Source organism: Vidua chalybeata, chromosome 3, assembly GCF_026979565.1.
Source record: "Vidua chalybeata isolate OUT-0048 chromosome 3, bVidCha1 merged haplotype, whole genome shotgun sequence".
NCBI classification, from domain to species: Eukaryota; Metazoa; Chordata; class Aves; order Passeriformes; family Viduidae; genus Vidua; species Vidua chalybeata.
Window position 1 is genome coordinate 104,308,465 of NC_071532.1, and position 26,786 is coordinate 104,335,250.

General features: G+C 40.1%; 1 protein-coding gene across 5 annotated transcripts in view; it reads right to left on the reverse strand.

Moving 5' to 3' along the window:
* Positions 1-4,395, reverse strand: part of LDAH (lipid droplet associated hydrolase) — a 111,123-nt gene extending 106,728 nt beyond the window's left edge. For 2 of the 5 annotated variants that reach the window (XM_053939062.1, XM_053939068.1), the window contains exon 1: positions 4,252-4,395. The gene's annotated coding sequence lies outside the window, so the exon portion shown is untranslated. Of the gene's footprint in view, positions 1-3,058; positions 3,282-3,908; positions 4,045-4,251 lie in introns of those variants that run through there. The other 3 variants (XM_053939065.1, XM_053939066.1, XM_053939064.1) reach the window with 3 other exon arrangements.
* Between the last annotated feature and the right edge of the window lie 22,391 nt (positions 4,396-26,786).

Consider the following 26,786-nt stretch of genomic DNA (forward strand, 5'->3'; position numbering starts at 1 on the left):
TTATGCTTCTTTACCATGTGGTTCCTACTATCCCTAGGGAAAATGAGAACTTTTCAAAAGAAAAACACCAAAAAACTATTTGGCTCTTCAACCTTATGTTCTATACTCTTACTTTTTCCCCTACATCAAAAGAACTACAGGTGCCACATTTCTATTTGACAGATGTTTAAGTAAAACAGGTAACTGCCCAACAGTCAATGAAACATAAAAATGCAACAATTTAAAGTAACAGCAATCTACATATTCCCTTAAACCACAGCTCCGAGAAGTTAAGCATTTGAAGAAACCTCCATCTTTCAGCAGCAATAATAACAGGCAAAAGCAGAAAAAAGCAAATCTATTTCACCTTATGCTCAATAACTTCTTTTCCACCTCCTACCAGAATAAGATTCACTACTTCATGGAGAGCACTATTCTTTCTTTTATCTTGTCGAGTAATGCAAAGTTCAAAGAGCATAATGAATACTAGCAAGAAGCCGATATCAAATTAAAAAAAAAAGTCCACAAGTACAATTAGCATCACACTGCCCTTGATTTGGCTTCCCCCATCCTTTCCTATGCTGTTCAGCATAAATCTCCCCACAAAACTATCCCTTATTTCTTTGCTTCTTCCATATTTCTATGTTAGTTATTCTCCTTTAACTTAAAATATGCTCCAAATTCAAAACATCTTTTTCTTCCCATTTTATTATTTCAACTTGCATATGTTCTTACATCAACTGTTTATCTCACCTTCAGCTTAGCTCTCCAGCTGCTGCTGGTTTTCTTGCTTTCTAATGAGGACATAAAAGAATTAGTCAAAATCCCATGGACTCACAGTAGATCAACTTACTAGTCACAGCTGCATTCTCCAGTAACCCCTCAACCCGTGCTTGCCGCTTACCACCTCCTCATGTTTCCTGCAGCAGCTGTACATTCTGATACTCATCCACTCACCTAAACAGGTTAGGAAGGCACTGCCAGCAGAGACATGAAAACAAACTGAAGCAGACTGCATAGAGTTGTGTGCAAAGGACACAGAAGTCAAACAGGAGAACCAATGATCAGGAGACAGGAGTAACACCAGTATTAGATCCCTTTCTGAGTCACTACAGCAATTTAATTGTCTGTACTGATGTGAGGCCTGGAGTCCGAGTCCTTCCCAGTAAGAAGCACTGGCTCTGCTCATCAGGAGGCCAGGACAAGGAATTGAACAGCCAGGCTGGACACAGTGGTGCAGGAGCCAGAAGCTTTCTCCACAACCAGTGCTGCAGGAGGGCCTACACATGCCAGTGCTCTGACATGCAGACCTACAGTTCTAGTCACAAGAGGATACAAAGACAATTCACCATGCTGGGAAAACTGCAGCTTGTTCCTCATGGCACCAGTAACCCCTGAAGTTACTCTATTACAGCATTTTGCACAAGGGCCCAGCTCCTCCCATCAAGATAACTCTGCTAAATCCTGGTAACTCATGACTTTGAACAAATACATACAGGGACAAAGCCTGTGTTCATCACAGCTTCAAATAAGAATTCAGTTATCATCTCATACCCATTCCAAATTGGCGCTACAATTTCTTTCAGGAGGTGAAATTTGAGGAGTCAGACTCTGCAAAACGTTTGTATCACAAATTTTTTTTTTTAAACTACAGATTTGAATGAAGAATTGGTCTAAACAAAGGACAGTGGTAACAGATGAGATGGAAAAAGGAAAGAATCAAGTGAACATCATGGTAGCAGCAGAGGAAACAAAGATACTGAAGAAAGAAACAAGGATAATGATGAAAGAAACCCTGCCAAACCTGAAGTTGTAGCATCACTGGTTACACATTGTTCTGGCACACCAGGATTACCTAACATTTGGTAACAAGGTGCTGTCACACTACATGAGGTGGTTGTGCAACCCCAGCGAACTAAACAAGTAGTTCTCATTCATTTCACCAGTGACTATGTAGTCAGGCTTGTATTCAGTATGAAAACTTCCATTTGTTTCACGCCTAATTGTTCTTTAAGCTCAGACATTTCATATTACATGTTTTTTTTTCCTATTATGAATACTCTTACCAGAATAATTTACTTCCCCCAGTATAACCTGTTTACAAGCCTCACAAGACATCTAAATGTCATCATTCAACATGTAAGCTGGAATCTAATGTTGTCAAACATTTCACTGGGAATTCAGTGTCTACACAGTAGTTTGTCAGGAGCAGAAGAAACATAGCCACATTGCTATTAAGAGCATGCCTGAAATAAGTAAGTGAAAATTACCTGTCCTTCATATCCTGCAAACATGTTTTCTGTACAAATACATACATAGCATGCTTTAAAGCTGAAACCTTGAAATTATGATTCTACTACTCAATAAAAATAACCTAGACATCATCCAAAATGGGGATCACCCCTTTTTCCAGACAAGGTGCCCTCATTATAACAAACCACAAGAATGAAAAAATAAAGTTTCATTTAAAAGAAATCAAAGCTATCAATTAAAAACAAACAAAAAACAGCACTGAAAACAATGCTGTTAGGAATTGCACTGAAAACAGTGCAATTAGGAAGCTGCAGGGTAAATCTTGTCAAATTTACTGGTAAATTCTTTGGCTTGGCCAGTCATATTGGAAATTTTGTTTTACCATTACACATATACAATTTATTGTAATTGTCCTTGTGAATCAAATGAAACAGATAATGCTATGTAGAAGTAGCAGAAAGTGTGTCGAAAACCAACAGATGTTAGTGAGTTAGTGGATTTTTGACCCATAGAACTACTTGAGGCTGGATGTTTGGAAAAGTAGAGCTACCTATGGGTCAAAGGCAAGGATGAGTTGATGGAGAAATCTACAGTGGCTCTTTAAGACCTCAGCACATCTATTCCAGAAAGTTCCTGGACTGCACTTTATTGCAGGTTGAGTGGATACTCACAGAGGGGAACTAGGTAAAGAAGACATACTTGCCTTTTTTCACAGGCATTGGCTTAGGGTACTGTCCAAGATTCATAAAAAATCACTAATTTCGACTGCTTTGATATAAACCTTGTAGTAATTCCATGATGGAAAGTATAAAGTGTCATCGCTTACCCAGGTCTGTAAACGTGTGACCACTTCCCTCATTGACATCATAAGCAAGTGTCACAAGAAAATAGGAAGCTGCAATAATCACAATTAGTAATTGAAGGCTTCTAGTCTCTGAGGCACACAGAAATCAGATTCATATCCAGATTCTGACACAGGCCCATGTGGATGGACTCTCAGACCTTAACTGGGCACCATAACGTCCCAGAGGGCCAGGAGTATACAACACCTAAAAAAAAAAGAGTCTGCATCATTCAAGCCATTCAAGGCTTTATTATTATAGTTAAGTTGCAAGAAAATAAGCTGTTTCTTCATTTTTGCAATGCAACAAAAAACTTAGCACTAAGAAAGCTCTCAACAACTGTCATGCCTCAAATAGCCCTTCATCTTTATCATAATTTCTTTTACCACACATTTCCATTCCAGCATTTTCTTGCTTCCTGACCCTGCTGCTCACCCTGTCTGGCACAAGCACCTCTTCTCTTGTGCAGTAACTACAGGCGTGAAGGTGGGTGCTGACAGTGATGATGCCCTGGGACCAGCAGTGACAGCAAACCTGACAGACAGCAGGCTCCCGAAAGAGGGTGTGAGCCTGCAGGAATCCTTGCTTTTCCAAACCAGTACCTCCACAACTAAAATACGCCTCTTTCCACTTAAAAAAATCTCACTTCTAGCTGTTAAGAATTTATAATTTTATTTTCCTCTTTTCCTATTTATAGGCCCTTCAGGTCACAGACTTTTCCTCCATTTCTTGTTTTATAACACGGCACCAAGATAACAAGCATCACTGAGCGCCAAGAGATGCTTCACAGGAACAAGCGCTAACATACAGAAAAAACACCACAAATGGCATCACCTCAGTTATTTTCTGGAAAAGGAGACACCACTTAGGACTCGTTTCATGAAGTCTCCTCCATGACAAAACAAGTCAAGGGAGCAAGCACGAAGCGCTTCTTTCTGCATGGGATGTGTCAGTCCATCCTCGAGCGCACGCCAAGAGATCACCAGCGGTATTCGTTGGAACGGGTCTGTTACAGACCTGACACCCGACACAGCCGGGCTGGCGGCACCTCCCTGCTGGGCGAGGCTGCGGGTCAGCCCCGCACGGCGGCGGGGGGTGACCGCCCGCGGGCTCGGGGTGGCTCTCGGACCCGGCACAGCGGCAGGGAAGGGCAGAGCAGGGCCGCTGAGGCACTTACCTTCCCCGTTGGCAGGCTCCCCGGCTCCCGGCACGGCGGCGGCCGGCGCTGTCTCTGCCGACACCGGGCGGAAGCAGGCGGCGAGGAGGGGCCGGGCCGCTCCTTCCGCCGGGGCCGCGGGGCGCGCTGAGGGCGGGCCCGACCCGCCTCCCGCCGCCCGCGCCGTGAGGGCGGCGGCTGTGACCCCCCTGAGGGAGAGGACCGGCCTTCCACCCAGCCCTTCCTACCCAGCCCTGCTCAGCCGGCCTTAGGCGCCTGCCACACGTTTGGGAATGGCAGGAGCAAGAGGGGAGGTCATCCCGGGACGCGCGTTTTGGGGCTTTCCTTCTGCCTGTCATTCACTCTTTCTCACAGGTCACGCTTTTTTGGGAATTCCGGCGAAGGAGAAAAGGAATAGGTATTTTTGAAAGAGCAAAATGAGCTGGAGTGCCTAAAAAATGGCAGAGAAAGGGGTAGTGAAGTGCAGGCTTACCCTTCAGTATGTTTGAAGGCTTGAATTATAGAATCACCAAGGCTGAATCATCCGGTCCAACAACCATCAGCCTAGTGCTGCGGCTGCAACCCCAAAACCACTAACCCACATCAACCCGGCACCAGATCGAGACGCCTCTTAAAACACCCCCTACCATGGTGACTCCACCACTTCCCTGGATAGCCTAATTCAATGCCTGACCACTCTTAACAGTGATTTTTTTTTTCCTAAAAGTCTGTTTAAGGCCATTTCCTCTGGTCCTCTCACTGTAGGCATGGCTGAAGAGACCACCCCCTTCCTCACTACCACCTTCTGTCAGGCGGCTTTAGAGAGCAAGGAGGTCCCCCCTGAGCTCCCTTAGCTGTTCCTCGTAAGGCATACCTCATAATGTTTTCTAGACCTTTCATGAGCCTTGTTCCTCTTCGCTGAAAACACTCCAGCACATCAGTGACCTTCTTAAAATCAGGGGCCCAAAACTGAGCAGACTACTGGAGGTGCAGCCTCACCAGGGTCAAGTCTGGCTGGCAACACTGTTCTTGATATGGGCCAAGATGCCATTGGCCTTCTTGGCCACCTGGGCATGTTCCTGGATCATATTGAGCTGTCTGTCATCCAACACCCCTAAGGATGTTTCCCTTAGTTGCATCTAAGTGAGGAAACTGGACTAGAGCACCTGGACTGTAGCAACACACTAAAGCACACTTTCCTTCCCACTCCAAAAAAAATTTAAAAAAATGTTTTGAGAATCAACTTGCAAAAGAATGCCATGCAACTAGCAACATGATAGGAGGACATAGTCTTGAGCTGTGCCAGTGGAAGTTTAGGTTGGACATTAGGAAGAAATTCTTCACAGAAAGGATGATTGGACCTCAGAATGGGCTGCCCAGGGAAGTGGTGGAGTCACCGTCCCTGAAGGTGTTTAAGGAAAGACTGGGCACGGCACTCTGTGCCATGGCCAAGTTGACATGTGACTGTTAGGTCATAGGTTGGACTCATTGATCTCAGAGGTGTTTTCCACTCTAATTGATTCTGTGATTCTGTGAAGATAATAAAAGTAGCAGTAATTTTTTTTCCCTAATGACCAGGAACCTGACACAGAGTCTGCACACCTGCTACGTAAGGTGTGAAAGGAACTCGGAGAAGATGTAATGGATAAACTAAGCCCTATGGTTATCAGAGAGGAGCTCAGGGAGGTTGTCATACTAAAATGCTGCTTTTTGGGTAGAAGTGTTGGAAGAGATGTTTCCAGTTGAAGCCAGGGTAGCAGGTAAAAAGAAATAAATTGAATAGTAGGAAACTGGCAAGATTGGATGGTGTTTATTCAGGAGTTGCACAGGGATTCGGGCATGAAGCAGCTGGACTATGTAGTCACATGCTACGGGAGGTGCTGGAGGACTGGGGAGTACTGCCTCTAGGCAAAACCTGAGCAGCTTCAAAAGGAGTCCCTAAGGTTGGTATGCATGTTGATCAAATCAGTGGGAAGAATAACAAACACAAGTGGAAGGGGAATATTCCTGGCTCTGGACAGGAGGCTCCAAGAATCCCAGCATGTGCCTTAGAGCATTGTCCAAACACTTCTTGAACTCTGTCAGGCTTGATGCTCTGAGCACTGCCCTGGGGAGCTTGTTCCCAGTGCCCAGCCACCCTCTGGGTGAGGAATCATTTCCTAACATCCAACCTAAATCTCCCATGACTCAGCTTCCTGCCATTCCCTCAGGTTCTGTCACTGGTCACAAGAGAAAGATTGATGCCTGCCCCTTGGCTTCCCCTTGTAATGATGTTGAAGACTGCAGTGATGTCTCCTGTCGGTCTCTTCTCCAGGCTGAACAAGCCCAGTGACCTCAGTTGCTCTCATACGGCTTTCCCTCTAGACCTTCACCATTTTTGTAGCTCTCCTTTGGACACTTTCTAAGACCTTTATATATTTTTTATATTGTGGTATCCAAAACTGCACACAGGACTCAAGGTGAGGCCGTACCAGTGCAGAGCAGAGCAGGACAATCACCTCCCTTGACCAGCTGGCGATACCAGGCATGGTAGGCCCTGCTGGTTGGGGCAAGAATTTTCATTAAGGTTTTTAGAAGATTCAGGAGTCATGTTTTATTGAGCCACTCAAGATTTGAGCCCCTCAGGATTTGATTCAAACTGCAGTTTTTTTAGTTGTTAATTAATAGCTATAACAAGACAGTTATGATTAAGCAATTGCATTGTGAAAATTGCATGCTTGGCTAATCTGTTGTTTTAAGGAAAAGACAATCCCAAGATGAATGAGCTGTCTGGATGACAGCCACCAGGAGTGAAATCAGGAGAACTGAGCAGTAACTGAGGGAAAGTCCAGCAGTAGGAGATCATGACAATCAGCTCATTGACCACCTACTCTAAACAGACTCCCAGCTCTAATGGGCGAAAGAACTGTGCATGTGGACTAATTGTCATGAGAAACAAGAGTTATAATTAGCATATAAGGGGTGTGAGTGCTAATTAATTAAAAAATTATGTAATGCTGATGGCATTGTAGGCTAAAACATATAAATAGTGTAAAGTTTTGGTGACTGGGGAGCCAGCGTTTTGTGTCTTAGCACCAAGATCCCTATTTTGCACAAACTCGAAAAAAAAAAATTGGAATACTTCACCTCAATATGTGAATTGGTGGTGTGCACTGGTGAACAATATCAATGAGATAAAGGTTACAACCTTCAGATGGGTGGATATTTGGTAGAAAGATAGGGTAGAAAAGAATGGGTAGGAATTGATTATCATCTTTTTCAATGGATTGTGTAACAGGTAGGACTTAAAAGGAGTTTGTCTGAAGGTCAGTACTATTCAACACAGGCATAAATAGTCTGGAAAAAGGGGCAGACAGTGGAGTAGTAAAATCTGTTACTCACACTGAGTTATTTAGATTTAAGAAAAATTGTCAGGTTGCAGAAGGACTTCTTGATTCCTACTGAGCAATAAAATGACGGACATGTTGACATGTGAGATAAAGCTGAGTATTAGGTGGAATATAAAGCCTTGTGCTTCCATGGTCAGGTAATATTACCAGCTATTGGGAAGTGAATGCCATGATTCTTACTCTGTGTGATGGTGACGTGCTCTCTGCTTGAATGGGATCTGCAGTTCCTATCTCTCAGAAAGGGTACAGTAATCCTGCAAAAGATATGGAAAATGTGACAAATTTTTTCACAGATCTGAAATGCCTCCATGTGGGAGGATGGATTGTGAGAAAATAGAGATAGTGCAGTCAGGGATAGTGTAGTGCAGGGATAGAGAAGGCAATCTCACCCCTGAGGAGTTGCAGCTGTACTAATTACCAAAGAGTAGGAACAACCTTGCCTTTAATAGGTCACAGCTGTGCCCAATAAGGATGGACCAATAGGATGGGTGTTATAAAAGAGTGGGTCAGCTGATCGAGAGGAGAATTGGAGTTAGTTGGCTGAGCTGCTGTGAGGAGTAAGGGATTTGTGTTAGGGACAGTAAGGGTTAGTATTTGCTACAAGGGAGAGAAAGTGTTAGGAGGTCATGAGAGGTACAGGAAGGAGTCAGCCAGCTGTGAGGAAGAAAGGGAAAAGGAGTCAGTGTTGCGAGGAGCTGCCTGTGTGAACTTGAAGAGAGAAGGTATGAAAGTCTTACAGGAAGGTGATAAACTAATGGTGGCAGTCAGTTTCCATCCATCATTGGTGGATGTGACACCAACAATTGGTGGCCCTTACAGGGGTGAGTTCTGACACCTCCACATCGTAAGTAAAAGTAAAATGGAAATTGGAAGAGAAGCTAATGAGAAAAGTAGCTTGGGGAAATAATGACGATGGTTTGTGAAACCAAGTTGAATGGACAGTGATTCCTCATTGTAATTTCTAATGCAAAACCTTTGGAAAACAAATTAAGCTAATAGGTAGCAGTTTCAAAACAAAAAGTATTTTAAGTAGTCTTAAACTTCATTGGAAATGTCACAAATTTCTAAAATTTCACAGGAATTTGCAAAAAGATAAGGCAGACTTATGGAAAGAAAATTTATCAGGGACTGTTAAATGTGAGAATACTCTGTAAAGGTTCAGGTAGCCCTGAGAGCTGTCACTCTGCCAGAGCTTGCACCAGGGAAGTAGTCCAATGTGCTTGCCCTTTCCTTGGCACAACTGTCGGAGGCTGTCAAAGATCAAATGGACTTTTGGCCTGATCTGATACAGTTTTCATGTTCCTATTTGCAACTAACATCGCTTTTTTTCTGGAGTTCACATCAAATCTTTTGGGTCATTTCCTATAGTTTGTCTAATGTGCAAATATGTAAAAGAGCCACTGAGGTGCTTGATGTACTGTTGATCAGACTACATTTTATTAAACTGTTTATAAAATTGGTTTATCAGCAGCAGGTTATCTCATATGTGATGTTAAAATAATGAATGCTTGTATTTCTTTTGATATGAACTAGAGTTGGTAAGTTGCTGTAGTGAAGTCACAAAAAGCTCTTTCACTTAGTGGAAGAGGCACTTTGCCCTGGTCTGTGGGCAAAGGGAAACTTGAAGCAGAAAAATGTCCTTATTCCACATCTCCTTGGAAAAAAATGAACTTGACATAGTGTTGATTGTCTCATTGTGCCCAGTAGTGTGAGTACATGCAGACCTTGTGCCTTTATGTTCCTATCATAAATGGCAGCAATAACATTTTAGTAGGTATTCCTGTATTATAAGACTAAAAAAGGCAACTGCAAGGTTTTGGAATCAGAAGTTGGTTGGTGATTGTGTATATTATGTATCTCTCATATATATATGTAGTATTGCTCTCATGTGCTGGTTTTTTTTTTTTTTTTTTAATATATAAAGCCACAGTACAGCAATCACAAAACTTGGAGCATGTGAATGATCTAGCATAGAGCAATGGTCCCAGAGTTTCTGGACATGCATAGGCTTGCTTAAACAAACAGTATCCTGGAAAACAGTGATCTTAAAGTGGCTTGTGTGCATAAAAAATTTTGGTAGATCAGGGTGGAATACAATAAATACATTTAAGAGCTCATTTAATTCAGGCATAGGGAAAAAATGAAAATTATGTTATGAAAGCTTGGGGTAGTGCTTTATAAGGTCAGATTTTCATGAGTATTTGGCATTACTTCCCTGGTTATGTTGTTACTGCTACATGAAACAGGACCAGTGAGTGTCCTTTAGTGCTGAACCACTGTTTGTTCAGATTGGTCAAGTACTGCCCTGTTCTGGGCCTATGAACACTCTGATGAATAGTACTGGGTGCATTCCAGGGCATGGACTTGCACCAAAAGTCATGTTGAGTAGTCAGGATGAAAAAGCCTCCATCAGACATGATGTTCTTCACCTCGTGTGGTCTTCCAGAGCTGTCCTAGCAGCCTTTGCATTCTCACTCAGCCCATGCCATCACACTGCGTCCAGCCCACGTTTTGTGAAATGAAGAAGTCATCCTGGAGGACTGCAGTACAGTCTTTGTATTTTTCAAGTACTTTTGAATGAAAAAACCCCTACACAATATAACAATTTTGTCTAATGGTCATAGTGGTACCACCTAGCTTCAAAAAAGAACTGAGCCAAGTACTAACAAGTGTAGGTGTGGCCAGGCTGTGCCCCTTGGATGGCTAAGGGTCTCTGGTGCTGCTTCATTTTACTGCAGGGCCCATGGCCCAAGTAGGAAGGTTTTATATAGCCAGGTACCACGAAGGCCTTGAGGAATATTGGTGCTGAAACAAATAAGCCTGGAATATTTTTTCTGGCATCAAATGAGAGACACAATGGTATTCAAACAGGTTTGAGAAGTTAGTTGGTAGTATCTCTAAGCACCAAATAAATCTGCAGGAGTTAGGTTCTTCTGGCCAGAGCCCTGGAGGCCATCTGCTGCACACTTGTTTAGTAATATAAATAACACAATAATTGCTATGACCTATATATTTAAAGCTATTTCATAATTCAGTTTAAAATGCTTAATCCAAAGAAAGCACAATTCATGTCCAATCAAAATAGAAAATGCCCTTTACATGTCAACAGTTACAGGATAGCAAATCCTGTCGATGAACAGATGGAAGTGTCTTTGTTAGTGTTGCCCCACACATGAGTGGAAATTAGTTTTAAGGCAGCAGAGACAGAAAAAAGTGTATGTATGTGGAAAGTATCATACTGAATTCGCTGAAACTGCATAAGCATATGAAAAAAAGTTGCTGGTAAAACTTCCTGAAGAGACATTTGGTTCTTGAAAGTACCCACTAGTGTAAAATGTGTTTGTAGCTAGCTGTTAATGCAGCTGTGTGTACTGGAACAACTCATACAGCAACTGCCTCATATTTAATAGCTGCAAACTGTAAATGAAATAAAACATTGAATTTCAAGAAAATAAATTTCATTTATAAGTGCATTTGAGTACTAGTTGAATAATTTGTGGTTTCTTTTTTCTCTTGCCTTCCCCTGTTGCTATCTAAAACTGACCATGAGCACTGCTAATTGTGAATCACAGCCGTGTTTGGCTAGGAATCCTCATCAGAGATTTTCTGATGTTTTGGAGGGTGCAGGCTTCAGCCTTTCTCTTATAAAAAGTCCGTTCTAGCCCTACCTTTTGCCTCAGCAACATGGAACACATTTTTGCTTAGCCTTTGCAGAATACTGAATTTTATTCTGAACTGTTATGTATGATTACTTGGATGTGATCTCCCTTTAAACAGTCATATGCAGAGTTAAAAGGCGACAATGAAATACAAACCACTAGAAAGTGGTGAACTTTCCAAACACCTTTCTACACTATTTCCTTCTTGTTAGTGATGAGACCAAGTACTTTGCCCTTGAGGTCAATATGCAGCAAAAAAACTGCTGTGGTAATGTTTTGGTTTTAGTCCCAATGCAGATAGTAAATTAAAATTATTTCTGCTTCCGCCATTTTAAATGTATCAAATTGTTCTTTTTTACAACAGCTTTTGCTTAAGTTTAACTACATTAAATCCCCTAAAATGTTACGTGTTCTTATCTGTATCCTTGGTAATAATGCAATATTCTTTATACTCTAAAACTGTATTGTTGGTGAAGTAAAGTCTGTGACTGAATTTTAATTTAATGATGTATTATAATTTTCCTTTAATTTATGTCAGTGTTACATGAAAGAAAGTTTTAACGTTTTAGAACCCTTGTTTTCCTTTCCCTGCCACCATTATATTGTTATAGTACTTTATAGGGCAGAGTAGGTAACTTTGATTTTCTATTCCCTTGTTTAATTTTAGAAAGAGTTATAGTTCCAAAACAAACATGAGATTTAGCCATCAAATGGAAGAGAGGACAACCCATCTGCTCCTGAGTCTAGCACAAATGGTGAATGGAGTACGTGGACAAGTGTAACTACATAGTTGTAATCTAGCACAAATGGTGAATGGAGTACGTAGACAAGTGTAACTACATAGTTATAATTTCACTCTAGAAGTTAAGCATAGGAAGGACAAACCAAAATATTATTTTTCTACTTTTGCATCTGCCCTTTTAAACTGCACTTACAGATACACAGACTCACAGGAAGAATAACATAGGAATGGAGTCTGTAGATTTTCTAGATCAATTCCCCTGCCCAAAGCACAGTCAGATGCAGCAGGTTGCTCACAGCTCTGTGACCATTTGAGTTTAATTCTCCCCAGTGATAGAGACTCCACAAGTTTTCTGGGCAACCTCTTCCAATTTTTGACCAGTCTTACCATAAGAAAGATGGTTTGGGGTATTTTAATTTTTAATTTTATTTCCCAGAAGTTTGTGACCACTTCTTCTTATCATGTCACTGGCTCCCACTTCTTTACTTCCCTACATCAGGTATCTTTACTCCCCTCAACATTGATAGGAGCTCCCTGAGATTTCTCCAGGTTGAACAGTCCCATCTCTCTAGGCCTTCTCTTGCTTCTATCCCTCAGTCATCTTTATGGCGCTTTGCTAGACTTGCCCATGTAAGTCTATGTCTCTCTTGCATTGGGATCCCATGACTGGATACGGCACTCCAGATGAGGCCTCACCACTGCTGAGTGGAAGACAAGGATCATTGCTGTCAGCCTCCTAGCAATGCTCCTCCTGCCACAGCCCCAGGATACTGTTGGCCTTCCTTGTTGCAAGGAATCATTGCTGGCTTGCAGTAAAACTGTTGTCCACCAGGACCCCCAGGTCCTTCTCTGCAGAGCTGTTTTCCAGCTACTTGTTCCCAGCCTGCTTGGGTGTGTGGGATCATTCCTTCTCCTGGTGCAGGGCTTCATACTTTCCTTTGTGGAGCTGTGTGAGTCGCTTCTGTGGCCATCTCTGCAGCCCACTGAGGTTACTCTGAGTGGCAGTACCTTCACTCCAGTCCTCCCAGTTTTGCTGAGGGTCTGGCCTGTTGTCCAGGTCATGAATGCAGAGGTCAGACTGTGCTGGTCCTGCTATCAACCCCTGGCTGTGCTGTTAGTGAGTGGCCTTCAACTGAACTTGGGGCCACTGATTACAGCCCTTTGAACCCAGCAATTGTTGATATTTTGCCATGATTTCTGGCAGTTTCCCAGTTTGCAGCACATCAGATTTTCTTACATTTTCTGTGAAAGTGCCTATAATGGCTCATCTATTATTCTCTGATACATTCTTTATCAGCCTTTTGTGCTTGTGTTTCTGACTTCAAAGGACATCATTTTCCCCCTGCACAGGAGAAGGAAACCTCATTCTGGCTTATTATATTTTCAATCGGTTAGCAGTAGTGAAGAAGCTTTTCCTATGTGCCTCTCTCCAGAATGCTGCATGGGCATAGAGTGTGCAGAGTCTTCATCTTTCTTGAGATGGCAGACTTTTCTTTTGGATTATAGGCAGACACATTTTCTCCCTCCAGTTTCTACTGTTTTTTTTTGGGGGGGTCCAAGGCAGGTTCAATTACTAGATAATCGGGGGAAAGGGTGAGGAGGAGGCCAGAGATTGTGGTATTTGTCTGTTGCTCTGAAATACTTACCTATTTAAAAATATATCAATGACACAAATATTATACTGTGGCTTGCTGGCACATGACAAAAAACAAGAGGGTAGATTACATTTAACGACGAAATTATTGATGAGCTTGGTGAAACACTGGAACAGGTTGCTGAAAGAGGTGCTGGATGCCCTATCCCTGGAAACATTCTAGGTCAGGTTGGCTGGGGCTCTGAGCAACCTGATCTAGTTGAAAGTGTCCCTGCACATTGCAGAGGGGTTGGACTAGATGACTTTTAAAGGACCTTTCAACCCACACTACTCTAGGATTCAGTGATTCAATGACTGACAATAAACTCCTGTTAGCTTACAAGGTACATTGAAATAATAAACCCAGACAATTCCATTTGAGAAATACTCTGTAATCTTCTATGGTTATTTTCCATTATAGTCTATGGGAACCTATTGTTTTGGGGTTTTAGTTTTCTTGGGGTTTCCTTTAGGGGGGAGTAATATTTCAAGTAGTTGCTATTTTCAATACAATTATTTTTTAATAGCTCAGAGGTGGGGTTAGGCTGTTACTGGAGCTACTGAGGTCAGCTGTTTCACTGTTGTGGCCAGTTTTGCTGTTCACTCTACTTAGAAAGCCATTGGAAACTGGATTCAGCTGCCTACATGTAGCAATCTAGTGCAATTTGACAGATTCTTGTGCACCTAAGACATATGTAGGGGTCTGGCACAGGAGAGACTGGATTTATCAGGCACTTTCTGGTCTGGCAGCTGGTGTCTGAACATCTCAGGACAGCAAAATCCCCTAGGACATCTTGGCTGGGACTTTCAGGTGTTTGTGCAACCCAATCCTGTCCTGGCAGTCAGCCATCGTTGAGTGAATTCTAGTGAGCAGCACCACCTTACCAATTGTATTTAAAAAGACTCTGAAATTAGCAACATTTCCAAGTTTACCAATAAATTCATAGTTACTGCACTTGAAAGAGAGCAGAAGAAACACATATGCATACTGATACCTGTATATGTGGAATGTGATTGCAGTGGGTTGATGGGAAGACTATAAAAAGGTCTTTAATAAAATTATGTATTACCCAGATACAAAATAGAAAAGAGTATTTAATTAAGAAAACAATTCCATTTGCAAACTGGGAGGCATGCACACTTAGAGAAAGAATGCATTTGGTGTATTTTTAGAATTTCTTAACAGTCTGTGTTACAAAAGTGACATTCTTGCACTGAGTTTGAAAGTGTTAACTGGCCTTAGTATAAATGTGCATTAAAGCTGCTCTTGTTACACATGAACTAGAGCTGGGGGCATTGTACTCATGTAAGTGCCGAACTTTCTCCACTAGTTCCTGGGCAGGAGCCCTGTAATCCTCTGGGAAGGTGTTTTGACAGTCCTTTTCATTGCTGAAAGCAGTGCTGAAAGGAATTTCCTGCCTTAGATTTCAGAGGTCTATTGGAATTGCTTTACTGGGGAGACGGACTCTTCAACAGGCAGGAGGGAGGTGGCTATGGTAGGGCAAGGCTTGCTCCATAAAACTTGGCCTCGCTACGCCTTCCAAGAAAAAGAAGGGAAACTGGTCACTTTTTCTTCAGACTCGGAGGTCAGCAGCTTGAGATCCCATAGCATTTTTGAACATTCTCCCCTTCCTTTCTTGTGTTGTCTGTATAATTTAAGTAGAGAAAGTGTGTTCAAGAATTAGCTATCAGCTTTTTCTAGGTCATATTTCTGAAGACCTTACAAGCATCATACTGCCATTTGCCAAAAAATTAACATAAGGTAAAGTGAAATTCCAGCATATGGCTGGAAGAAATCCAAGTGAGTGCAATATGTAAATAATCAGACTTTTAGCTTCTGCCCTTTACTAAAGGTGTTTCCTTTGTTACAATCAGTTCTTTATTATCTGAATATTTCATGCCATTCTTTCAATCACTAAATTCTCCTCTATTCCTAATTTCTTCTTTTCTCAAATAAAATTTAAAAAGTATGTTTTGCTAAAACATACTGAATTTAATATTGGCATTTTTTTCATAATGCTTCAAATTAAATAAGCTTGGAGTATCTCATTACTTTAAATCTTACATTGCTAAAAATGGCAAAGGAAGTTAGAAAGGATAATAAGTAACACCTTTTTTGACTGCTGAAATTAAAATTCAACTAAATATAAACATTTTTTTCTCCTTGAAACTGAGATCATAAGTTGACAGCCAAATCTTTTCCAACTCCAACTGACTAAATCTAGCTGCAGATTTATTTTAAGCACATAATGCCATTGCTGATGAATCTTTTATATGTTTATCTTCACAATAATCCTGTGAATGTAGGAGTTGCTGTTGTCTCTCCTTAGAAAACAAACACATCAGTTGCATTAGGTATTAAAACAATTTAAAATCTAGCCTAACTAGAACGAGATATTCATGTATAGCTGGCTTATTGCATGAGTTTTCAGAGGTGTATTTGAATTATTTGTTAAAATCAAAATTCTGTAATATTCATATATAAAAAGCAAAGTCTCTGAATTCACACTCTTTTGCAGTAGTATATTGTTCCATCTGAAGCAGTACAATGGTGTGAAGCAATTCTTTTCCTCTAGCACAGAAGGAAGGTTCTCAGAATAAAGTTCTCCCTGGTTTGGGGGACATACTCCTGTGAACCTGAGAAGGGAAGCCTCTCTTCGCAAGCAACCATCTTCTCTGGGTACTCAAGATGAGCCTTGCTTGGCCACAACTACCTCTGGTTTCTTTTCCTACCTGAAATGATCTGGCAGATGATAAGCCCCTGCAAATTAGGCAGCTGCAGTCCCTCCTTTGATCAGTTAACCCCTGCACTGCCATGTATCAGTCACAGGAGCAAACACGGTTGATTTACATGGGGTTTGTTGTAGCTCACAGTGAGTATCAGCAAGTTTTGAATCAGCATCACAAGCCTCCCATTGTTTATGCTAAAATTGCTCACTATGGATGCTGAGAACATAAATTAGCAAAATGAGGTTTCAGATGGTTTGGGGGAGTTTTTTGTTTCAGAGGTTGCCTTTTCTTTCTCTGCTTTTTAGAAAAAAATCAATTAAGCTTTAATATTCTTGGTGCATTTTTAAATAGTATAGTCTATGTTTATACTATTTGTCTAATACTATTTGTATGAAGTGGCCACCACCTGCATTTAATTTATCTTGTGACAGGTCTTTCCTGCCTTGATCTAAAATTCTTCAGAACACAGACGTGGTGACTATTTTCTGCTTGGACTTTACTGGCTAGCTCCAGTTTGATTGTTGTGGGCCTCTTCGAGCCTAAACAGATAACATACATCCAGCACACAGGTTTTTAACTAATTACTGACGTTCTTAAAGCACTTTGAAGAGTAAAAGAACAATACATGTGTTAATTATTATTAAGAACTTAGCTTTGAACATCATGTTCTGATATGAAAAATGTTTAGTGAGTCCTCACCAAATTGTAGCGTTATAAATGTATTTCATTAAGAGGTCATTAAGACATTAAAAGGGATCATTACTAATCTATACATGATCTAAGCTTGGCAAACCTCTGTAATCCAGACTCATTATATTAGCATGAGTGCCTTTTCAGCCAAAAAAGTGCTGAGATTTTGCATGGTAGCGTTTCCATTTATCAACGATATTACAGATGAAATAAAACCTCTGATTTTTGGAAAATCTCCCTTTCTAGTCCCATTACTTTTTCCTGGGCTTGATATGGTGCAGTTGTTGTTTCTGGCATTAATGCCTCTTAGGTTCAGCGTTGCACACATTATTTGAATTGAGTAGTCTTATACATTAAGTGCAAAAGATCTTCAGCAGGCTCTGTCCAGGGGTTTCTTGGATATGCATCAGTGGATTTTGTGGGAGAAAAAAGTATTTCTGGTGCATAAGAGTTATACATGTTCTTTGATAATGTGTTGTAGAGAAACTGTTAATTTTTCTAAATTACCAATTGTGATGTGTAGCACAATAAATAGACTGTTGAAAATCATGGTGATTTTCTTTAGAGTATGTATGATGAAAATAAAGATTAAGTGATGAACTTCCAAAATGAAAAATCCTCAAAGAAATCTGCTAAAAAAAATCCAAGGGCCAAGTGGGCTGCCTTTTCAGTTTTTCTGCAGCTTTTATCTGTCACTTATAAGTGCACAGTTGTTTTTGAATTTGAGCTTTTCTGCTTTGAAAATTAAAAGTGTGGCCAGCCATTGACATGTGAAGAAGAATCCCAATGTTCTTCTTATTGTAATGTACTTCTCTAAACTGTGATAAGAAAAATGAAACATTTTCTTAAAATGTGAAAGCAATTTTTCAAAATAAATTTGATGCTTCAAAATATGAAAGTGTCTTTTCTGGGATAATTTAACGTACTATAAGAAAGTGTTAATACATTTTTATAAACATGTTAAATCAATCTAAGGATAAATGTGACAATTTAATATAAGGACTGAGATCCACAAACCCTGTTTTGCATGTAATTGCAATATTGTAATGGTACAGTGCAATCATCGTGTCAGTATTCTTGCTTATAAATTCTGAAGTATTTCACCAAAACCATCTACTGTGGCCAATGTACTTACTTTACTGTAAAATTCATTTTATTTAGAAGAATGCAGAAGATTTTTTTGAGGTCCTGTGCTTGCAAATGCTCACATATCAGGTCATTTAATGGTCACTTAATATACTGAAGTGCATAGATATGCAGCACTGGAATTTGCAAAGCTTCTAAATGTCTAGTTCTATGTATATAGTTAAAAATTAGGGATTTTACCCCTGACTGCCTTTAAACTTTCTGTAATAGAATTCTGGTCAATATGCTGACTTGTAAAATACTTTCTTTCCAGTTACAGAAATTTATGCTTAATATTAGATGCCAAGTCAAAACTCTGTTTGGGATTTAGATTCAGATTCAGATGCAGACATCTAAATTGGGTTGTCTACAGTACAGCTAGTATGAATTACCTAGGTAAGTGAACAAACTCTATGGCCTTGATGCAGTTGTCCACACTTGAGACTCTGCTGAGATGCCCCTGGGCTTTTGAGACAATGGCTGCTGATGCAGATGTGATGGAGGATCTGTGGGAGCTCCTTGCCTGGCTGAGGAGGTGGCAGTGGTGAAGAGTCCTGCATGAAGGGGAATATATGGAGATCCTTAGGAGAGAATATTGGGATGATACCATTTAGATTGTGACATTAGACTGTTATCCTGGAAGCTATGAAATTCCACTGTTTCTCCAGGAGAATAACAGGGCTCTCAGCCACAGAATTCTCTATCTGCACTACAGTTTTGCAATGTAAAAAAAAATGTGATAGAGGCTCTAGTGGCACCAGCCAAGTGAGTTTAGTCCTATTTTCAAAGGTGGCATAACACTTTTAGGTTGAGGGTTTTGCCATTGTTATACAGTGCCATACTAGAGATTTTTGAGTGGTTTCCAAACAATCTGGCAGGCCGGTACAACACAGCCCTTTTGGAAACTGATACCCAGGGTCTTGAGACTTTAGCCAGACACATTTTGACAAATATTCTTGAATAAGGAAGAATTAACAACCAGGAAAGGTAAATATTTTCTGGAAAATGTTATGTTAGAGTAATAATAGGGATGCCTGCAAAATAGAAATTGGGAAATTGAATATTCTTTTTATTTTGCTTTCCATTTTTCAAAATAATATTAAGTGCACTCTGCAAACATGACCAAAATAATACCCTTTAATATTATTAGAACTGGTTTACGGTGCAATGTTAACATTTTCTACCAGAACTTAAAAGCTTTGTATAGAAGAGCTGCCTAGTATAAATAAATTGAATATATAAGACCTACACTTTTTCATCACAAACTGAGTGATTGACTCCTTTATTCCAATCAGATCAGTCGAGTCACAGTTCAGTGTTACCGAGCACACTCTTAGGTTGAGTATCAGATAGCAGACTAATATACTGCAGATTGCATTAATCTTTCATGTTATCTTTTCTTCTCTACCCTTTCTTTCCTATTTTTTGTGGTTTTGATTCTATGTTTGTTTCCATTGTTCCATAAGAAAGATTATCTTTACAGGACACAAACTATAATTATGTATACACATGCTTCCTATATCTCATTTACCTATGACTGGTGTTTGAACTCTTAATTTCTTTGCTGGATTATATACACTTAATAAAGAATAGCTTAAAAAAACCCCAACCTTAACTGATTTATAAGCTTTTGTGCTTATCAGAACAAAGCTCAAGAGCACTTGGCTCTGATATTAAACATGTAGTCATGGATGAATAAAGACTTCCGTAGTCAGCACACAATTAGATTTTAATATCTTAAGCCCCTATGCATCAACCCATAGAGGAGCAACAATGTCTTTTGTATAGAAGTTTCACAGTTTCATAGCTAAGATATGTACCTAACAAATAAGATTGGGACTGAAAAGTTACCTTATAGTCTAAGGAAGTTTGCTAACCATGAAATTGTCTGTCAGCTGAAGACAGAAAAAAAGCAATAAGATGGTTAATACCTTACCTCTCTTGTTGAAGTTAAAATATTTTGTATATACAAATGAGAAAGTAATGGTGTCTGGAAGGAGAGGAAGCACCAGGAACCCTGATTTTGAAGTTTACTCAGTTTTCATTGCTAACAATATGGAAACTGGTTTTACATTGTCCAGTGACTAAGATAACAATCCCAGTGTCAGCATATCTTATCGCAGCAGAGTGCTCTTTCCTCTTTGCTTTTTGGGTTTCATTGTCAATCTTTCTTGTTAGAGTCACTTCAGTTTTTAAATTGACCAAATGTTCTGCTGCTGTAGTTTTTGAAAAACAGCTGTCTGCATCCTAGATGGGTATTTCAATGTCAGCAGTGAAAAGTCAGGTTTTGTGGTCATCCACTCACAGTGCAGCTGAGGTTGTCAAAAATCTTTGTAGGTTTCTTAGTCCAATCTGCCTGCTCAAAGTAGGGTGAATTAGAGCCACTTCCACAGAGCCTTGTGTCCAGTTGGATTTTGAACATCTCCCAGGATGGAGTCTCCAAAAGCTTTCTTGACCACTGTTCCAGTGTTTGATTAGGTCCACACTAAAAAAAAAAAAAAAAAAAAAAAGCTTTTCCTTTTTCTGAAATGGAGTTTTTTGTGTTTCGACGCATCTCATCCTGTCAATTGGTGACAATGTGAGGAGTCTGGCTCAATCTTTTTCATTCCTTCCCATTTACCATTTGAACTCTTCGAACTAGGAAATGTTGGAAGCTTTTAGTACTGTAGACACTACAGCACAGTTAGATAATAAGTTTGTTTAAAATTATTGTAGTTCTGCTCAAATACAGTCATTTTTTCAGAAGGGCATAGCCAAAAGCTGGAGAAAAATCTTGAGCAGTCTTACAAAAAGTCATGCCTTGTCTCAAAAACTAGTAAAAAAAGATGAAGGATCCTAGAACAAAAAGTATCGCTGAGAATACCACACTATTAATAGACCTTAGTGTTTTAATCTCTATGCTCTAATGTCAGGCCATGCAAGTAAGCTGCATTTTTAATGCACTATAAAGAGAAGTGATATCTATCACTATTACATGACCAAAGTCACAGTGTTTTTTATCCAGAAGCCAATATCCTCAGTTCCTTCCTGAGACAAAAATAAACCTGAAGATCTAGGGAAAAAAATTGAAAGAATTTTCCCTTGAGTAAGTGGACTCTCCAAACCAAAACATATTAATGAGTGCAGAAGCACTGACACAAAGATGGTAAGTATCCCCAGGGTAGGGAGAAATAGAAAGTTAAAGAAGAAAGAAAATGCTTGACTTGCTTGAAACACTATGTTTCAAATTACATGTGTTTAGGAAAAATAAGCACAATCTGGAACACAGTCATGATAATAAGATGAGAAGGTGATCAATTACAGGAGAATCTAAACAGATTGCTTGGGAAAGGGTTATTGTTTTTTATATCTGTATTAAGAGAGTGATTACCAAAGGTGAAAAAAAAGAGTGAAAATAAAGAAAAAAATCCCTTTGAAAACTGAAGTAAATCTAATATTATGTAGCAAATATAAAGCCTAACTCTTTTTGCAACAGGCCATTGTTATTTCTCTTCTCATAGTGTCATCTGAATGCTTAATAGTCATGTTCTGTCTCCTATTATTGAGGTCATTAATGAAAGTGTACAGTGAGGTATACAAGCTACTCATATGCTTAACATTAATTGAGCACATAAATGTTTTCAAGACAGATTCCTTTGTGGTGCATCAGTCACAGAGGTTTTGGCAATTTTATACTTTTTATAGCAGTTGAAGCTTTTGGGGTTGTTTTTTGGTTTGGGGTTTTTGTTTTATTTATTTTTTTTTCAATAAAGCCATAAATTGCAAGACAGGCTTTTTAAACTTTTCTGATAGTCTCTTTTTCTGACTATTTGAAAATGTATATAAATCTTATCTGCAAAGTTTGGAATTTCCCATTAATAATAATGAAGAAAAAGAAAAGAACAATAAATTGTTTGAGAAGAGCCTGGAATTTTTCACTGAGAGATATTCAATAGAGTAGAAAACTGAACAAAGATATAAACATCAAACAAAAGAAATTTTGATTGTCATTTATGAGGAGAAAACATCTGTAATGGATAGAACAAGCAATCTTGAATCTTAATATTCAGACTTTAATGAGTAAACAGATGTTTCACCATCTTGTAAAACAATAGTATTATGAGCTCAATCTGGTTAGAACTACTTGGGTGCCTAAAGACAGCCTTAAGTGTTTTTCTGGATTAGGCCAGAATGGTCAGCACCCTGCCAGATTAATTCTTGGAAGAGTTTACAAAAGATAGTGTGAAAACTTCTTGTGCATAGCAAGAAATCCAAAACAGTGAGCAAACAATGTGTATTGACAACAGGGTGAGCCAAGGTCTTGAAGAGAATGATCTGAGGTACAGAGTGTCAAAGAAAAAAATATTTTTAATCTTTTTTTTACTGGAAATTTTTTTGTCCTCAGTGACAGTTGAATGGATTCCAGGCCAAAGCAGAGTTCCAAAACTATTTTTGTGTAAAACACCAGGTTTGAAAACCCACTTTCATTTGCACAAGTGAGTACGTAAGCTCACTTGTGGTTGGGTTTGTGGGAAATGCTAATGTAAAGAAAATCAACACTTTCATAAAACAATGCAAAAAGCAGGGACTGTGCCTAGATGTATGGCAACTGCTCAAAACTGGAAGAACTTTGAAATAACTTGCCTGTCGTGCTGGCTTGGTAATCCCTTTTCATCAGAAGAAAGAATTTGCATGTACTGTTCCCATTGTAGTGTTTTCAAGAAAATGTTTTACACTTCTTCTACTTATGCTTCTTGCATTACATCCCCTTCTTTTTTCCCCACAGGATGGGTGTTATGTTGGTTCTGTAATATTGCTTGAGGATGAGATCCTCCATCTTCATGAAATATTTTGCTTTCTCCTGATTGCCCTTTGTGTGGGATCACTGAAACTCTTGCAAACGGTTCAAGGCCAAGTTGGATGGGGCTCTAGGAGACCTGGTCTAGTGGAAGGTGTCCTTGCCTGTGGCAGGGGGGTTGGAACTGGATGATTTTAAGGTCCCTTCCAACACAAGCCTTTCCATGATTCTATATGGTTTTAAGGACAGTGGGATCCTTAGTCAAGTCCATATTTGCTGGTAGTTGGTGACTCTTCTACATGCTTCTTCCATTCACATTTCATCAACCCAGTTATTCCTTAATTAGTCTTTATTATGTATTTACTATCCAGCCACTCAGACAAATTCTGATTTCCCTTTGGCTCTGCTTGGGATGGAGTTAATTTTCAGCACAGCAGCCTGTGCGGTGCTGTGCTTTGGATTTGTGGCTGAAACAGTGTTGGTGACACAACAGTGTTTTGGCTTTTGCTGAACAGTGCTTGCACAGCATCAAGGTTTTCTCCCCCCTTGCTTACCCCCAGTGAGAAGACTGGGGTAGGACAAAATATTACAAGGAGACACATCTGGGACAGCTGATCCCCACAGACCAGAGGGATATCCCATACCCTATGTCATTGTGCCTAGAAATAAAAACTGGCAGAAAGAAGAGGAAGGGGAAGTTATGGCATTTGTCTTGCCAAGTAACTATTGTGTGTGCAGGGCCCCTGCTGCCCAGGAAGAGGCTGAATACCTGCTGGCTTATAGGGAGTAATGAATTCATTACTTACTTTGTTTTTCTTGCACATGAAACCTTTGTTTTCTCTGTTAAACTATTATCAACTCAGTCTGTGAGTCTTCTCACCTTCCTTCTACTTTCTCACTGTCCTAGGAGAGAGAAGAGTTAACTGAGTGAGTGGGTGGGTGTTTGGCAGCTAGCCAGGGCCAACCCACCATCTTGGCTAATTAATTGCTTGAATTGAGTAGGAATCCTTTCATTGTATAATAATAATCTGTGAAATGTATAATTTGGATTGATCCTAAAAATATAATTTACCATAAAGTGTGTAAAATCTGGAATTTTTTTTTTGTTCATTTTGTCCATCTTTGTTCTATAATGTTTAAGTTTCTTATGTATTTTCAAGTCTGTAGGAGAATTTTATGTTGGCAAAACTGCAGCAGTTTTACAGGCTCCAACCTCAGACGCATATTTCAGGTTTTCAGAGTTCTTTCACTATGTACAGTACATCTGAAGGCCTTGTCAGTTTGTATCCAATTTTACATGTTTTTGCACTCTCTGGGTAGACTTTGGCCTATTTTATAAGAAGAGTTAGCTGATCTTGTCTTTGAAGTCTGGAAGCACTGCTGCAGAGATTGGCTATTAAAGGAAGGGAGGCACAGTGCCTGCTGTAAGGGGATTTCAGTCTTTATCGATCTCTAACATTTCCAGAAAGCAAATAATCCTCATAACATGGCTGATCAGTTCAGGGTAGTCTTTAAAGCAGAACCATACTGATAAAAGCAGAGAGGTAAACTCAGTGAATTGTGTATGTATCCTGTATTTACTCTGCTCTGAATATTGCGGTGGTAATTTGTGAGGTCAATGAATACTGAGACTTTTTGTAGATAAGCCTCCAACACTTAATTAGTGCTCCTTGTAGGAACTTGAAGTATGCGTCAACTGAGAAGCCAAAAATAATGGGAATATCTGTCATTTTCTGACCTCCCTAAATTCAGTGGTAACCTGAAAAGCCAAATATTAGAACATTGTTGCATGGTATTGTAAAAGGCAATGGAATTGTCAGCTTATTTACATGCAGAAATAACTGCTCTATTTGTGATATTTCAGTTGTTGCAGGCACCCATCGGTAATCAAGGAAACACCAGTAGCAAATCTTCATGAACAGAGCAATAATTCTGACCCCAGCAGGGTCAGTGATTTATCAATTTAAATAATTGAATAATTTAAATATTTAGTTTAAATTATTTTGAAAAAGGAAATAATTTAAACAACTTAAATATCACGAGATTAACTTAAGAGCATAATATAAGCAAGTCTTCCTTTTGGCTACAGCTCTAGATCAAACACAACATTTATTAATACTTTGGTCAAGTATTGTGTGATGCAATGAAATGTAAATTTGCTCCCTGTACAAAAAACAGTGTAAATAAGGAAAGGTGATGGGTTGTGGTAGCAGATAACTCCCTTCTGGGAGGTACAGGAGCACCCATTTCCTGGCCTGATGTGCTCTCTAGAGAGGTATGCTGCTTACTGGGGGCTGGGATCAGGGATGTCACCGAGAGACTGCCAAGCCTTGTATAGAACACAAAGCATTATCTGCTGTTGTTGTTTTGCATGCGCACCAGTGATACAGGCAGGAGCAGGCTGAGCAGGATCAGGAAGGATTACAGAGCCCTAGGAGTAACCGTAAGGAATTTTGCAGAGCCGGAATTTTTTTCATCAACCAGATGAAACCAGTCCTCTTAGTCACAAGGACTTAGTCACAAGGGTTTGAAGGGCCAGTCAAATCTGGTTGACTGGCAAATGGTTGCAGGACTGGGGCCACAGCCAGGGGTTCAGCTTCCTTACTACAGGAGTTTTAGATCTATGAGGTGGCAAGGAGGGCACACAGCAAACTCAATACCCTCAACTTCAGAGAAGCAGACTTTGGCCTCATCAGGGATCTGCTTCGTAATGTACTATGGGATAGAGCCCTGAAGGGAAGAAGGGCACAAGAAAGCTGGCCAGTATTCGAGGATCACCTCCCCCAAGCTCAGGAGCAATGAATTCCAACAAAGTAGAAGTCAGCCAAAAGCCTTAGAAAGCCTGCGTGAATGAGCAAGGAGCTCCTCGACAAACTCAGACGCAAAAAGTAAGCATACAAGAGGGAGGAAGCAAGGACAAATAGGCTGTGAGGAATGTAGAGAAGTTTTCTGAGGACCTGGGATCAGGTTAGGAAAGCTGATAGAATTAAACCTGCCCAGGGACATCGAGGGCAACAAGCAAAGCTTCTGTAAGTACCTCAGCAATAACAGGAAGACAAGGAAAAATGCAAACCCTCTCTGGAAGGAATTAAGAGACATGGTCACCCAGGATATGGAGAAGGTTGAGATACTCAACAACTTTTTTGCCTTGGTTTTCACCAATGTGTTCCAGCCACACTGCCTGAATTGCAGAAGGCAGAGGCAGGGATTGGAAGAATGAAGAACCACCTGCTGTGGTGGTGGTTCAGGTCAGAGACCATCTAAGGTCTGCGACCATCTAAGAAACCTGAAGGTGCACAGGTATGTGGAACAGACGAAATTCATCCACAGGTCCTGAGGGAACTGGTGGTTGAAATCACTAAGCCACTACCCATCACATTTGAGAAGTTCAGATATTATGGCAAAGTTCCCATTGACTGCAAAAGGGGAAGCATAACCCTGATTTAAAAAAAAAAAAAAGGTAAAAAAGGAAAACCTGGGAATTACAGGCCAGTCAGTCTCACCATTGTGCCTGACAAGGTCATGGAACTATACTGAGGCAATGGAAATCAAGGAGTTAATTTGTAACAACCAGCCATGTGATGTAAGCACTGGAGGATAAAAAGAAGAGTAGAAATAATCTTCTGTAATTTGAGGGGTAGAATTCAAATTGCTTTAAATTCAGAATGAATTTAAAATTCAGAGCCTAAACCTAAATAACAGTCAATATTTGTGCATCTGCAGGTGAGCTAGGTGTCTAAGATTCCCTTACTGATGATGTAGGCAGCTGTTTGATTGCCAAACTATAAATTCCTGATGCTGTGACATACAG